This window comes from Aulostomus chinensis, chromosome 9 (genome assembly GCF_037954235.1).
Source record: "Aulostomus chinensis isolate RoL2024-O1b breed Wild chromosome 9, RoL_Achi_v1.0, whole genome shotgun sequence".
Classification (NCBI taxonomy): domain Eukaryota; kingdom Metazoa; phylum Chordata; class Actinopteri; order Syngnathiformes; family Aulostomidae; genus Aulostomus; species Aulostomus chinensis.
The window spans coordinates 23391819-23405744 of NC_141328.1; the positions used below are offsets into that span (position 1 = coordinate 23391819).

The 13926-nt window shown below is 41.9% G+C and overlaps 1 protein-coding gene and 1 long non-coding RNA gene across 2 annotated transcripts in view; both read right to left on the reverse strand.

Annotated features, from left to right (window-relative positions):
• ttll10 (tubulin tyrosine ligase-like family, member 10) overlaps positions 1-13926 on the reverse strand; it is a 38562-nt gene that overhangs the window by 14437 nt on the left and 10199 nt on the right. The window lies entirely within an intron of this gene.
• Positions 5400-12938, reverse strand: LOC147256410 (uncharacterized). Its single transcript, XR_015117920.1, has 3 exons — positions 12893-12938; positions 7082-7169; positions 5400-5414 (listed from the first exon to the last, which is right to left on the reverse strand). It is a non-coding gene; the product is annotated as an uncharacterized LOC147256410 (long non-coding RNA).

Consider the following 13926-nt stretch of genomic DNA (forward strand, 5'->3'; position numbering starts at 1 on the left):
CGTCACACTCGGAATCAGCGAAGCCACTCGACCACTGTAAACAATCAACGGTTACTACGGTAACGGGACCCATAGCAACAGTTGCCTGAATTTTGCAAGTGCAGCTGCAGGACAAACTCAAATGTATGCACCTCTGAGTTTAGAGTCATTCAATATTAATTGCCTGTAATCCTCTTCTGTTGTGAGAAGCCTATGGTAACCTGAGAGTCAACTGTCAATCAAAATGGATTTGCAAGTTTTCCGGGGTACTATGTCCAGATACAATAGGTCTTTTCAGCAAGCTTTAACAAAGGTGTCACTGTAAACAATTCACCCTTGTCGACTCAAACCTAAATAGTTCTAAGAAAAGTGATGATTCATGAGGTTTAATTAGTTAACTTGTCTGTTTATCAGAATCATCATTCTTATGAGCATCAATCATATTTTTCAATGCCCGATGCAATGGCAGGTATGCAGTTGAGCAACATAGCGTTTGTCTGCTCCAATCGTAAATCCACTAATCATCTTCTGTCTGAGGACACACCCAGGTCCTGACACGGTTGGCAATTATGCATAATCGCCTCCCTCTTCCCAAGAGCCTGATAATTGACAGTTGATGGGTGCCTCATTGACCCAGTGTCTACGCAACCGTATCATTACCTATACAGTCGCGTTACCAAGGGTGACGTGAGCTCTTTACACAGTACAGTTTAACTGAAGATTCATTTATTTTGCCATTTTATATTGAAAGACAATAATGAACCCTTCAGTTCACTTTGTACCTTTTCTAGTAATCTAAAATTGTACTTCTGGCCACTGGAAAACTAATATAGTCCCTTTACTACTGTTCTTGTCTCATATACCTCAAATCAAATTCAGCAAGACCAAAGTAAAACTCAGTAAACACAACAGAAATCCTGTGAATTCTTCATGATTCAGATTAAAGAAACACAAACTCTAGGCGCCATCACACCCGGCTTGCTGTCACATTTTTGAATATTTGACTATATCAAGAATAGTCAGTCCCACACACACACCACCACACGTTTGAAAATAAATACACCATCTAGGAGTGTGAATACACGAGAGACCACTGTGAGACCAGCTCCCAGGTATTAAAAGCAGTGCACCTATACTCTTGTTGAGCCGAGATTTGTGTGTCGACCACACCTTGATAAAGAGCCGCCATCTGATAGACACAATGTGTAAAGTGCAGCGTAGGTGGACAAAGAGAACAGGCTTGTTTTACAGCCCCATCGACCTCATAGTACACCATCTGCCAAGAGGCTGGTTGCCTCTGTGTGTGGGTGTGTGTGTGTGTGTGTGTGTTGAGTCGAGTCTACTTGTGCAAACACATAAATGTATATGGTTGTGTGTTTGGAGTGGATATCTGTATGTTCTTTTGTTGTACAACAACAGTCACAATTAATTGAAATTTCCTACAATGCTCTTTTTATGGATGAAGAAAAAGAAAAACAACAATAAAATCTAGTTCATTCTTAAATAATCTGTGAAGATGAAAGGGTTTACAGAGATAAACAAAACATAAAGTTATGTGAAAGACATGACTACATATCATCATGTGAAAAGTATGTATGTCTGTCTCAAGAGAGTTGAAACCATAAGGTGTGTATGTGTCTTTTGAGACTCACCCATTCCCATGTCATCTCCTACATCAGGAAGTGCTGGGCAATTACAGGGATGCAGCCCGCAGCAATGGTGTCCCTACACAACCCATTATTTGAGGGGATTCTCCTTGTCAAGGTGTTATAGTGGAAGGAATGGAGTTAAGTTACGATGCGACTCAATAGGGTCTCTCCCTGTCACCTGCTATTCATGATTTCCTTACAGAATTACACCGTTGGAGCAGAGGGGGGCTCCTGTGGTGGGGGGCAACACTGTTTTCCCAGGGTTTGTAACCTCTTACACCCACTGATGATAAATGAAAGATGGAGTCGCCAAGACATCAAATTTCACTAGCTGACATAACGTGAAGGTGAACATATGCATGTTTTTGTCCAATGCGTTTCGAGAAGCTTGAACATCAATTGCATGAGGTGCTACAAGAACCTTCCCCAAGGAGGTCATGTGATCACTGTCAGATGTAACTCGTAAAACATTGCAGGTGAATTTTGAGTGACTACCGTTGTCAAACTCATGCTTCAGGAAGGAAGGCCATTCTGCTCTGCTGTTCTTATACACCTAATACGCACAAAAGATTTGAACAAACTGTATCTTGTGCACTTGATGTAGCCAGCATTTTGATTTCTATCAATTTCTATTTTTGTTCACTTGTTGTTGATCTTAGTCACACCCTCCACAGCTATGGGAGGATATGAGGAATGCCCCTTAATTTAGAAGTGGAAAATGACTCATCAATAATGCAACAACAGACTTTAGAAAGAAAATGACTGACGAGGGAGTTGATGTAACTGTAGAGGACAGAGAGACACTGTTTATCAGAGCTAACGTGCTTGATACAGTTAGTGCTGGGGCACTTGCACTGGTCTGGGAAGTCTCAAAGGAGATATTGACAAAGAAGGGTAACTCCTGTCAAGATCACTTCATGTAGCAGAAAACTGAAGGAAAAAACATGGTACTTGTACCGTCATGGTCTCCACAAGGCTAGGGGGAACAAGTAGGGGAGACCGGGGCATCTCGTCACGTAGATAAGTTGTCAAATTGCTAATATTTTCACAGTGGGAAGGTGCTATTAAAGTGGAACAGCAGTTTTATGCATCTACCTGGTCTGATGTCATATCCTGTCTGGGAAAAGCAAAGCACATATTAAAATTCCAAAGTAATAAAAATGAAGTGGACATTTTTTTGTTGTTGCAATAATCTTCTTTATACTTGGTAGAGTAAGCTAACTATACCAAGCTAACTTTAGAATATAGCTATCTACCTATGAAGACATGCGAAAGAGATAGAGAAGTGTGTCAAGAGGCCCTGTTTTCCAGACTGGCTACTCAGAGGTTGAGTGCTGCAGGGATTGTACAGTAGGTCTTCAGTGTGTCTTTAGTATGTCCATTTCTTTTAGCATCCAATAGCTCGTATTAGGCCTGAATATCATATGCAAGGCTAACTATTAAGCACAGAAACTGGAGCGCTTGTATTGGCGCTGATTTTGAGGAATAACCCATTTTATGTTTTCAGTGCTCATTTCTGAAATGTTAATGAGAACTTGCCCTTATCAAACGGTGTCCTGGCTCAGTGCCTTCCTAGCAGGCTCTCAGAAGTCAGTTAATGGGACAGAGACAGCAGTGATATATTGCTGTGCCTAAAAGACATCTTTACAGCAGACTTGTGAAAGGAACGGAACTCACTGATTTCATGGAGATATGTGAAATGATCATGATACATGGTGTCACAATGTCAGCCAAAGAGTGAATTTGTGGACAAACAATTTTCCAGGATCATTAGAGTCACAAAAAAGGAGGGTGGTCTGGACTTTCAGTTTTAGATTTTTAAATTTGCTATGGACTGAGTTCTGGACTTTGTCTTCACACTCTGTGGTATTTGCATTGGTTCATAACGCTACGTGTTCTCTCTTTGCGTCAGCGTTTTTAGTTAGTTCCTGTTTTATTTTGAAAATCTCTTCCGTATTGCGTACTGGCCGTTTTAACTCCTGCCTTTGTCCATTTCCCTCCTTTTTTTCCTCGTGAGCCTGGGTCTTGTTAGTTAATCAGTCCTCATCAGCCATAGTCTTGTTCCCTGTGTCTCATATCCAGTCAGTGCCTTCCTTGTCCTCAAAGTCTCCCGTCTGTTATTAGTTGAGTTATTAGTGGAGTTTGTAGTTCAGTCTGGTTTTCTATCTTTAAAGCCACAGTCAGATCCTCTGTTGTGTTTCCAGCCTATTCTTCTATTCTTCCTGTCAGTACTCTTAGTATTAACTGGTGACCTCATGTCATGTCACACAGTCTGTAATATACTAAAATGTACTGACATAATCACCCAGGATATAGAAGGCTCCGTTATTCACTTCTGCTAGTTTCTTCTGCAACAAATGGAAGGGCACTGAACTGGACAGAGGCTTCCCACCCTTCCTATTTCTTCTGATGCTGCAAGCCTGCTGCAAACACATTGTTGTCATCCAACTTCCACCCATGGAATCCCCTCCAGCTTGGTGACGCACCCATCCTTGTTTCGGTGTTTCAGCGATAAAGCCGGACCCCTCCCTGTAACCTTTCCCTCCCCTTCTCCTTCCCTGAGTTTAAAAAGAAGACAATAAATGAAAAGTGCCAAGAAATATTCATCTTCAGATGCTGTATGAGACGCTACACACATGTACACTGTTGTTTTCAATCTCAGAGAGTCGACTTCTTAAGATAAAAGATGACCCTTCAGTCTTGTTCAGGCGATTTCTTCAATGTAAACAATAAAGGGAAAGTACGTGACAGCACGTGCTCTGACGCAGCGCATTTGGTAGGAAACAAAATGCAATTTGCCGAAATAGTGCACAACTAAACCGTCTGGGCAACTATTCACAGAATGAAAAATGATGATTCTCAAATGGAAAGAAAGAAAATGCAGTGGACTAACCAAAGCCACCCTTAAATACTGTGGTTGCCAAAATAAAGAAGCTAATGTGACCTGGAATTTTTTGCTTTACAAATTACAGACATTGCTGATGAACACGGGGTTAAGAACAGGGACATCCTCCAGGATTATCCAGAATTACCCATGATCCCCAGATGATGCTTGTTGCAAAATGGGAATATGTTTAGTTTTTGTCCAACCATCCAGCGCTGGAGACTTAGATCAGTGGGAGTAGTTCTGCCTTCAAATTAACTTCTTTTATTAAATAAGTAAAGTTAATTAGGTTTTTTTTTTTTTCTTTAATAGTTTGTCAGGTGAATGAGTTATGTGCTTTGGAAAAGCTGATTTAAATTGAAACCCTTTAATGTAATCTTTGTTATTTCAAAAAAGTCCAGTTTGTATAAACTGGGTGCCTTTGTTTCCTCAAACTCAGAACCAGTAAAGCATTGCAAGTTTCAAACCAAACAGATAAAACTTAGCGGATGGGTTGATCTCTACGAGTCTTCTAGTCTGGGGTGGAGCAAATTAGAAACAGTGTGTTGTGTTTTGCTCCTCTAGCTTTGATTACATGAGATGTAGCAATTAAATAAATCTAAAGTGGCAACATGTCACTGGGACACTTTAGTGACTCCCAGGTGTTAGAGTTTAATCTGAGTGCTGCCTCATCTAGAATCTAATCGGATCTCTCACTCCTGAAGTGCTTCCCTGCATGGGTGCATTACATTCTACCCTACGTCATCACATTTGCAGGTATGTTCCAAAACTGTGCCGCCGATCCACCAAACCAAGTTCAGAGAACCTTTCCTCTTCATCCACCGGCAGCAGCAGTAGAGCAGGAATCTGGTCTGACGGCACCAAGCGTGCTCAGACCAGCGCTGGAATCCTCAGCAGGCTCTCTGCCAGGCAGGAATGTGATTCAGTGCTGTGACGTCATCCAGCTAAGTCACTCATTACAGTAACCGTTGGTATTAAAACCATTTTTTTAGTTTTGATTCTTCGCTTCTGTGTAAATTATGACACAAATTAAACATTAAAATAATTTTACAGACGGTAAAAAATATGTTTTAATGAAGGGAATGTCTGAACTTCCCTCTTTATAAAAAATGTTTAGAGGTTGAATACAATTCTCATCCCTCAGGGGTAAAATGAGACTACCGGTAGCTTATACCCACTGCTTTTTATTTGCGTCAGATGAACAAAAAAAAAATCAAACTCAAGGAGGAATATTTGACTTTTTAACCATATTATATAAAGTCACACATTTATGAAATGTTCTATATCTGATTATCATTTAAAAATATTCAAAAATGTCCTCTATTTTGCATTACACACAGAGACTGCAGGTATTTCATAAAATACACAGCATTAGTGTTATGTTACATGTTATAGATTAAACAAATTCATATAAACATCCCACAAATGATTATAAAGTAGTAGATTCCATCCCATGCAGTTTGTATTGAAGGAATTTTACTTTAGTTTTAGTACCTTCAAAAATATGATTAAAAAAACTGCTTATTGAGCCTCAATTAAGTTGAACCAATCTCCAATAACAACTCTCAATGGCTTGAACATGCATACATATTGCAAACATAATTTGATGATAATGTCTCATTTAAATACAAACCCAGATACTGCCAGTGCGCAAAATGACTTGGCCGCTTTACTTTTTCAGCTGTGCTGTTCTATATTGTGTAGTTCTATGTAGATGCTGTTTGGATGGCGGCCCTGTGAAAGGTGACTCTGCACGCAGATTAATGATTAAAATGGCTTTTGTCACCTCGTTCACAGGGTTTGTATTTGTGCAAGCTGTTCCATTACACCATTGTAGCCACCCATGAATCATGAGCTCTTGATTGTTCCAAACAATGTCAGAAAACTACAGCTTTCAAATATGATCTCTCAGGTTGGTTTGTTTTGTTTTTTTTAATCAGCGTCATTGTCCTAATCAACCAGTTTAAAAAAAAAAAATCTGGTAATTCATCAAGTGACTAACAGCCGGCTGACAAATTCATTTTCATTTAGCTTAAGCAGAGACAGGTTACATAATTTACCGCACAAAATTCCCACGTAAAATTAAGAACTGAATATGTGGGACGAGCTTCTTTTATCTGCTGATATGAATGTCAGGCTCCCCACCGCTGGAGATCAATGCCCGAGGGCTGTTGTGTTAAAGGACTAAATGGTTTTTGTGTTTGTGCTTCAGCTGATAAAATCAGAGCTGCGTTTATCCAGTCCACTGAACCCCTGAGCTAACAGGTCTAATTAAACACCATATCCATGCTATTGGCTTTATGATAGTGAGACCAGCAAAAAAAATACATTAAAAAAAATCCCTTTTTTTAGTCTGCAAATGTAACCATGTAGAAGAGGTCTCAATAATCTGGGGGCCTGGGTCCTGGCATTGAAAACACACCATGTGAGTTTCCGTTTATCAAGCTAGCCTACTGTGCTCTAGCATAGTGGGACACAATGAGGGCTTAGCCTCTGGGAGGGCGGGGGGCTGATGGGTAAACGCAGGCATTTAAAAAGAAGCTCTGTTCAGTGGTAATCTGATCCACACCTGACTGGGACTCGGCATTCCGGTCTCGTTGAGGGAAGAGTTCACAATGACCAGAGAAATGGCTAAAAAGGGCCAGTACACCAGAGATCTGAATACAATGCAGAGAAAATGAATTCAGGAGGAGGAAATAAATCAACAAGACATTTCACATTCAACCGATTTTATTTCATCATTTGTCTCATATTACATTTAATTTGTTGTACATGATGTATTGAAAAACATATTGTTGTACTGTACCTGGAGAAAAGCCAAGTGCCTAGAAGGAATTCAATTACAGTAAGAGGATAAAGCAGATCTTTCAACAGATAAAATATTAGAATACATTTTTTCGTGACGTTGGCAGTAACTTTACTGTTTAAATCCAATTTACAACTTAGAATTCATCAGGAGACCAGTTTTTAAATCAGCTGCTCAATGGGGAAACTCTGACTCAAGTCACATGGAAGAAACAACAAGAAATCAACCATCTTCCAGCGCAAGATCGTAGTTTCATAGTCACCCTCGTTCGGCCTCATCTACAGCTAATGTGCTAAAATGCTAACGCGCTTCTTTGTACGGCCCTTCCTCAAAACGCTGCGGCCTAAATCAGATGCACAAGAGTGAGAGAGGGGAAGTAAAAGAGCGGAAGGTAATGCCATTTAATGGACGGCATTACCAGACAGTATTAGACACCAGTAATTACATCTAACCATGTCTGGTAAGACGCCTATCAACAGGCTGGAAGGATGACCTCTAAGCTTTACCTGTGCAGAGAGAAGGAAGTGAGCTGGAAAGAAAAGAAACAGAGCAGCAGAAACAGCATAAGATGAGTAGTTATTCATTTTTTGTGTGACCACAGATGAACATTCATTCATTCATTTACATTGGCCAAGCATGCAGAGTGAGAATAAAAGCTGGGAGCGAACACGCCGAGGAAAGAAGTGAACTACACCTGCTCCGGTCTCTCTATGACATTAATACAGAATTATGTGACTGTTACACAAAGATAAGGGGGACCTGAAGGGGATTTTTTAAAAGCCATTTCATGTTTTTGTGGCTCGGATAATGGAGCTGGGGAAGCAAATAAAGGTGCGGCTCAGTATTTGCGGGGTAATTCTCCCTCCTTATACAAACACATGATTTCTTTTTTGCGCCATGTTGATTATTTGCCCTTGTTTGAAGTGCTGTCCCTCTTGCATTTGCATTTTTGTGAATTTTAAATGAACCTTTAATGGAACCCATCAAACTCTATTTGTTTGTTTGTTTTTTTATTAAAGAGTCCAATTTGCTGAAAAGGGTTTTGAAGAAAAACCAAAATCAAAAGGAAAGCTAGGAGAAGTCTAGGAAGTTGACTTTTCACAGGGAAAGAACTCTGAGGTGAGCTTATACGTCGGTTCCAGGATGTGCCACGCAGGTACGGCTAGTTGGACCAATCACTGCCTCTCCACACAAAGACCAACACAGCTCAGGGGAGGGAACAAGGAAATAAGGCCCTGCAGGACCGGTGGAACCATCAACTGACTGCTATTCTTTAACTTGGGTGGGGTGGGGTGACAAAAAAAAGCCAGGAAGCAGGTCGTAAAAAGCACTAGTGCTAATCAACATGACCTTTACTGCAGACTAGATCTACTCGTTTTCATTTCCCTCCTTTAAACGTGTCTGTCAGTGTCTGCACTTCCTGAGGCATCTACAGGGGAATCAAGAGAAAAACCTTTTTGTGGGATCAAAATCAGATTGTGACACTTTTCGTTTGTTCTCTGCGAGATTATTAAACCAACCCTTCTTGTTACATCACAGCTGCCTCGTAGATTCAAACAGCCATTAACATTTTTAGCTTCCACAGAAATATTTGATGGCAAAAACGCTCCCGCAGAGGAGAGAACTGCGTGAACTACAGTGCAGGGTTTCAGTCACCCAGGAAACATCGTTACCAGACAGTGTTAGAACAACTGTAGTACAATCCAGCACTGCCAGGTAAGATGGATCCTGAGAGCCACTTCTCCAGGAGCCTGGTGCCGCCAACGCTGCTAAAATACTTTGAGTGCTCGTCGTCAGCGGATGATTATCATCATCATTACCAGGCAGTATTAGAGAAAGAGACGAAGTCCAATGCTGCCTCGTAAGATGGAGATCAACACCCAAACATTAAAAAAAAAATCTCTCAACTACACTCTAAAGCTAACAGTACTCAGAGGTTGGGATAGAAAATAATTTTTGCCAGCTATTGAAGTTATTAATGTGGGTGGGAGCAATACAACCTAGCGTCAATACATTTATAACTCAAGAAAATGTCAGTGTTGACCTAACGGGTTACACAAAATGTTTCACACTGAACGTCCTAACAAAACCTTCACAGAGCAAAAATAGTCAACAGGAGTGCGGAAGTCTGCATTTGGAATCTTCCTCTCCGTAGTCTAATAGCTGAGCCCTTGTTGTGGTTGGGCCTTGCAGCTTAAACTGGCTGTCACAGAAGACCGGGCCACAGTAGTTGTTAATGATTGCCCAAACCTGTTCCGACTAGTCTAGATCTATGGCACGGCAAGGATGGGAGGGCTGCTTTTCACACAATACACACGGCAGTTACTTATTCCAAACACATCATGCACATCTACTCAAAAATACCACTAAGTCAAAAGCACATCTGCGGCTGGTCGAGGGGGGTGGGTTGTTTGTGATCATAACCTGGAGGAATTGTAGTTTTGCTTGTGAAATCCCTTCCAGTCCACGTTTTATGGCATAATGGAGAAGAAACTGCCATTTTTTTCTCAGTGTTTTCCGTTGGTGGACCTCTCTGGCTGTTGTCTCTGTTTGCGGAGTGATGAAAGGCTGATGGAATGCTGCTCAGCTCGACTTGAGCCGTCGCTGTGTATGCAGAAGGTCACAAAAGCAGGCCTCATTTACTGAATAACGTGGGTGATTCACAGGTACACCGCGTGAGGTCTGCACCCCCATACTGCCATTTTAAGAAACCTCTGTGTATTACTATTAAGTATGCATGTTAACTAGTTTTTCTAAATTTGAATTAAGCTTAAAATTTTGTCGCGATAGACATAAAATACAAGGGACATGGTCGACTGAATTGAGTTCCCCTTTCCCTTCAGCAAAGATTTGATTGTTGAGTCATTGTTTTTAGTCAAAGCCCTCTATCTTTAACATTACTCTTGGGACAGAAACCCAAATGAAAAAGTGAAACATAAATTTAGAGAAAAGGTTTCCTGTCATCCTGCAAGCAGCGCAAAAGTAGAGCAGAGTGGAGAGAGGGAGCGAGAGAGGGGAGGGAGAGAAGGTCAGGTAAAGAAGGTGGAGAAGGAAAATGGAGAATGCACCTGTAATCTTACCGTCGTGAAAGGTACCCCAAGGAAAGAATGTAACAAAACCAAAGAAAGTGAGTACGTTTTTTCAAAGGGAGGGGTCTGAGAAAGAAAGAGAGAAAAAGATCTTGAATTTCCAGCCCGCTGCCCGAGAATGTGCCGTCTTCCTCCCGGTCAGTCAGGCCCCATGAAATGAGAAAGCCAAGCAGCCCTGCTCTCCCAGACTCTATTTAGTTAATCATCAGCATTATAAACCAGTGCTGCAGGCCCTCTGAGGAAGACAAGGGGGAGAGAGAGGAAGAAAGAGTGAAAAAAGATTAGACCAGAAAATTCAAGCTGGTAGAAACAAGCTGTGACGGATAATTTACAGTACCTGATGAAAGTGTTACCCTACGTCCCAACAAACTTCTCCTTAGTTTGTCTTCCAAATACTTCCTCATGGCCTTCTAGTGCAGTTTGTCTCATTGTTGAATACTGTGCAGTCTAAACCGCTAAACGGCTGCCCACGCTCTTTGCTTGCTGAAAGTGAGGCGTGCTCAGGTAACTCTGCCCTCTATGCTGGAATGCGACTCCGCTGTGAAGTGAACACCCCGATAGGTAAACTGGCCTGGCCCTTAATCAATAGTTGCTGTCTTTGTGAGAAAACAATGGCAAGGGAAACCCAAAACCTTATTTAAGTCCAGACCTTATCTGAGTACCACCTTTCAGGGCCTTCACACGACCGAGGCGGAGCTTGGTAATCATGATGTGAGGCCATGCAACAACTTTGTGTCCATGCTACTGTACTGTAGCTAGTTGTCATTTTAAATGTGTCAGTTCAGAGCCGCTGCCCCCCCCCCTTGCTCATTGTCCTTTCACCTCTCTGCTGTTTTTTTTTTATTGCAAATGAGTTATAAAATTTTACTATGGAAAGGAAACTTGCACTTGCATTTTCTTCCTAATGATTTTCACATTTCATAATTATTTTTTTTTTATTTTATCATAGCCACTGCTCCTTTTCACTAGTTGCTTTTTTCTTTTATGGTTTTATAACAAAGTTGAAAAACCAGGAAAATCTGTAAGAAATTTAATAATCTAAGACTGGGTTGAATAATGTCTTATAAGCTAGTTCCAAAAATTAACGAAAAAGGTTTAATATTTAATGATATGTTAAATAATGCCAAATGTATTTGATTTTATATGTTTAGCGAGAGGTTGGGGTAATATCTAATCCATATGACATAATAGTCATGGCTTCCTGAAAGTAATCAGCATTCTTTTTTCAAACATAGCGTGCAGCCTAGTGCTAACTTATTAAAATGGCCCCGGCCCATAACGCAGCGTCATTCAGCTGAATCAAACTGCAGCTTTAACTTCACCTCTCACCCCTCGAGGTGATAAGACCTGTGGCTTCCTTTCACTTCAGGCCACTGACTGAAACAAGAACAAACAGCGTCACTTCAGTCCACCATTTCACCTGGACCATTAAATCTCACTTTCTGATGAAATTCCACTTCCCGCCCTGTTGCTGCACACTAGCAGAGAGACAGGCACTCATGTGACCTGCAGCTATTCAGGTGTATAAAAGAAATGAACAAATGTTTCCCTTTCCACCAATCACAATCCTCCACCTCGCTCTGCAGTCTCCGCTGTACAGTATGTGGTCGACATTTTCCCTCCATTTTCCCTTCTCCTTCCAAGACTTCCACGGTACACATCGACTTACAAATAACTTGAAAACTTGATCATGTGCAGCCTCTCTTGGACCGAAATGTTCTTCTCGAATAAGTCCAAAGCAGCTGTCTGTCTCAACTTGCACACAAACCTTACAGGCGAGGAAAACGGATGAGCAGACATTTTACCTCCAACACGCTTCATAACAGACTTCCCCTTTTTCACAAACGCTTGAAACAGGCCCTGCTATATATGAGCAGTATAAGAAGAACAAATAAGAAAAGCAGCAAAACACTACAAATAAGCAGAGGTATGATTAGAGCTTCAACAGGTTGAAAGAGAAAGTTGCCTTTTGAGTTCGGAACCCATAAGAATTAACTTTAAAAACAGCATTGTCCGACTAATCGGCTATTGCTATGAGGTAGAGCTGCTTCATACCATCATTGCGTGGACGTCCCCTTGTAAAGAACATTTTTCGCTCTAAAAGAAAGAGTCAGCCTCTATCTTCGTACCCTTTGACAAGTCTGGCAGTTTGCCTTTACCTGCCCCAACTGGTCTATCCAGTTTAGGAATGAGCGTTGGCCTCTATTGTCTCCTCTTCTTTCTCTCTGGTTAAATGGAACTGGAATTTGATACACGTTATTTTTGCTTCCCATCGAAACTACCTAGACCCTCCTATATCGGCACACAATCGCTGAGGGCTTCTCACGATGACCTAATTTGTTTCCCACACATTTCCCGATCTTAACAGATGAACGTATGTCCATAAAGTTTTAACTACGCTGTCGCTGAGCAACCGATCATGACGACAGCTCGTCTTAGAAGATGGAGAATGAAGACAAAGAAAGGGTCACGTTAGTGAGTTTACCCGGTCTTTCCCAGGTGTGGTCACCGAGCCAGAAACCCAATACAAGAGGCATCATTGTATTAGGGCTCTCGACGTCTCGTTGGCTAGTCCTCCTCTTTCCTGCTCCTGCTGAAGGACAGCCGACCTCTGGAGTGGCGGTTAGGAAGAGGAAAATGCCGTCCCTTTCAGGTAGACGCAATCGTAGAGTCGGAGGCAGGACACAACCGCGGAACAAAACCAACCAGTTTAAGGCGCGTCAGCTATCTTCCCGCTGCCCAAGGAGACCTTCTTTTTTTTTCCAGGTGCTTTCGTCGGCAGTGTCAGACTGTTAAGCTCCTCAAGAAGACGGAGAGAATTTGTAAAGGGCTTGGTTTACATGTAGCCTGACTCCCCTCCCTCCTCTTTCCCCCACAGGTGTAATTTTCAGATCGCAGCCAATCTCCTTAGCCTCTGGCGCTAACAGGTGTGTCCCCTGCACTTTCGTTAGCCAATGGTGGATGAGATGAGACCCCCACCACACCCTCCAGCTCCTCACCTCACCGGTTCACTCACCTCCTCCCTCACCAACAACCCCCAGGTACCTTGTTGTGTGTGTGTTTTTATGATGTCAGCTCAAGCTTCTGTGGGAACGACCTCCTATGTTCCTGTTACAAAATGGACAACAACTAAACCGATATCATCCCCAACTGACATCCACGCCCATCTTGTCCAAGCAGAGAAAAATAGATCTTGACGTTCGAAACACTGTAGGGGCCCCGTTTTCAACATCTGGGAGGTTTTATCACATTCGTAAACCTTTGCCTTCATTTCAGCTGTATAAGCCCGCCACAACCTGAAATACCTGCCCTTTGCTCCCTTGCCTTTCCTCTACCTCTCTTTGTGTCCACACACCTTTTCTGTCCTAACAATAACCCAGGTGAGTTACAGCGCGTGAGACAGGTGAACAAAGTGTAGCTGAGTAAAACTTGAGAAGGAGACACCACTAGCAGTTTGAGGTCAGTTTGTGTAGTAGGAGGTGGGGGAGCAGCAACAAAGGGTTGCTGGGGCTCTTGGAC